The 2,610-nt window shown below is 39.7% G+C and overlaps 1 protein-coding gene across 1 annotated transcript in view; it reads left to right on the forward strand.

The window, feature by feature from the left end:
• The window catches only part of acp2 (acid phosphatase 2, lysosomal), a 21,344-nt gene that overhangs the window by 17,393 nt on the left and 1,341 nt on the right, over positions 1–2,610 (forward strand). The window lies entirely within an intron of this gene.

The following is a 2,610-nucleotide window of genomic DNA, read 5'->3' on the forward strand; positions in this document are numbered from 1 at the left end:
CAATTAAGCTAAAAGTAGTCAAATGCTAGCTAAAAGATGCAAACGGCAAAGTACCAGTTAAGCTAAAAGTAGTCAAATGCTAGCTAAAAGACGCAAACGGCTAAGTACCAATTAAGCTAAAAGTAGTCAAATGCTAGCTAAAAGATGCAAAAAACAAAGTACTAATTAGTCTTAAAGTAAAAAAAAAAAAATACTGTACTTATATATCACCTTTCTGTCTTATTGATATACTCAAAGTGCTTTACAACAATCTGTGCCTCATTTACCCATTCATACAGCTCTATACTAGATCTATACAAAGCTAATTGAACAAATCATTCTAAAGAGACTAATCGGTGCTTTTAGATCACATTCATACAAACATCAGAGGCTATGAAGGGTTCAGTGTCTTGCCCAGGGACACTTCAGCATGTGACTGCTGGTGGATTCGAACCCTCAACTTTTGCATTGGAGGACAACTGTAAATAAAGGATAAATGGAAAAAAAAAAAAAAAAAATTAGCTACTTTAGCAGAGATTGTGTTGGAAGTAATGTTAGCATTAGTAGGCTTAGCATTGGTAAAATTAGCATTAACAGTACAAGTATCAACGTTAGTAGAAATACCTTTAGCAGAACAAGCATCGTCACTAGTAGTATTGGCAAAAACAGAATTAACATTAGCTGTGATAGCATTAGTCTTTTAGAAGTAAAACAGCACTTGTAAATTTAGCATCAATGTTAGCATCATCAATAATACAGTGAAGAAAATTAAGTATTTGAACACCCTGCGACTTTGCAAGTTCTCCCACTTAGAAATCATGGAGGGGTCTGAACGTTCATCTTAGGTGCATGTCCACTGTGAGAGACATAATCTAAAAAAAAAAAAAAAATCCGGAAATCACAATGTATGATTTTTTTTCTAATTTGTATGTTACTGCTGCAAATAAGTATTAGAACACCTGTGAAAATCACTGTTAATATTTGGTACAGTATCTTTGTTTGCAGTTAGAGGTCAAACATTTCTTGTAGTTCTTCACCAGGTTCACTGCAGCAGGATTTTGGTCCATTCCTCCACAGATCTTCTCTAGATCAGCAGGTTTCTGGGCTGTCGCTGAAAAACACGGAGTTTGAGCTCCCTCCAAAGATTTTCTATAGGGTTTAGGTCTGGAGACTGGCTAGGCCACTCCAGAACCTTGATATGCTTCTTACGGAGCCACTCCTTGGTTCTCCTGGCTGTGTGCTTCGGGTCATTGTCATGTTGGAAGACCGAGCCATGACTTATCTTCAATGTTCTGAGGGAAGGAGGTTGTTCCCCAAAATCTCTCACTACATGGCCCCGGTCATCCTCTACTTAATACAGTGCAGTCGTCCTGTCCCATGTGCAGAAAAACACCCCCAAAGCATGATGCTTCCACCCCCATGCTTCACAGTAGGGATGGTGTTTTTGGGATGGTGCTTCATCCTCCAAACACGGCGAGTGGAATTAAGATCAAAAAGTTCTATCTTGGTCTCATCTGACCACAGAACTTTCTCCCATGACTCGTCTGGATCATCCAAATGGTCATGGTCAAACTTAAGACGGGTCTGGACGTGCGCTGATTTAAGCAGGGGAACCTTCCATGCCGTGCATGATTTTAAACTGTGACGTCTTAGTGTATTACCCACAGTAACCATGGAAACAGTGGTGCCAGCTCTCTTCAGGTCATGGACCAGCTCCTCCGTGTAGTTCTGGGCTGATTCCTCACCTTTCTTAGGATCATTGATACACCACGAGGTGAGATCTTGCATGGAGCCCCAGTCCGAGGGAGATTGACAGTCATGTTTAGCTTCTTCCATTTTCTAATAATTGATCCAACAGTTGATCTTTTTTCACCAAGCTGCTTGGCAGTTGCCCCGAAGCCCTTTCCAGCCTTGTGGAGGTCTATGGTTTTGTCTCTGGTATCTTTGGACAGCTCTTTGGTCTCAGCCATGTTAGTAGTTGGAGTCTTACTGATTGTGTGGGGTGGATAGGTGTCTTTATGCAGCTACCGACCTCAAACAGGTGCTTCTAATTTAGAATAATAAGTGGAGGTGGACTTTTTAGAGGCAGACTAACAGGTCTTTGAGGACCAGAACTGTTGCTGATTGGCAGGTGTTCCAATACTTATTTGCAGCAGTAACACACAAATTATAAAAAAAATCATACATTGTGATTTCCGGATTTTTTAAATTTAGATTATGTCTCTCACAGTGGACATGCACCTAAGATGAACATTCAGACCCCTCCATGATTTCTAAGTGGAAGAACTTGCAAAGTCACAGGGTGTTCAAATACTTATTTTTTTCACTGTATATTGAGTGGAATTCGCATTAGTAGAAACAGTGTTATCACTGGTATCGGCATGAGTAGCATTACTAGATTTATTGTTAGTGGAGTTCATGTTAGCATTAGCAGAATTAGCATATAGTAGTACTGGTATGAGTGGAATTAGCATTAGCAGAATTAGCATATAGTACTACTGGTATGAGTGGAATTAGCATTAGCAGAATTAGCATATAGTAGTACTGGCATGAGTGGAATTAGCATTAGCAGAATTAGCATATTGTAATACTGGCATGAGTGGAATTAGCATTAGCAGAATTAGCATATAG

The sequence above is a fragment of the Nematolebias whitei genome, chromosome 23 (assembly GCF_014905685.2).
Source record: "Nematolebias whitei isolate Nwh7 chromosome 23, NemWhi1, whole genome shotgun sequence".
Classification (NCBI taxonomy): Eukaryota; Metazoa; Chordata; class Actinopteri; order Cyprinodontiformes; family Rivulidae; genus Nematolebias; species Nematolebias whitei.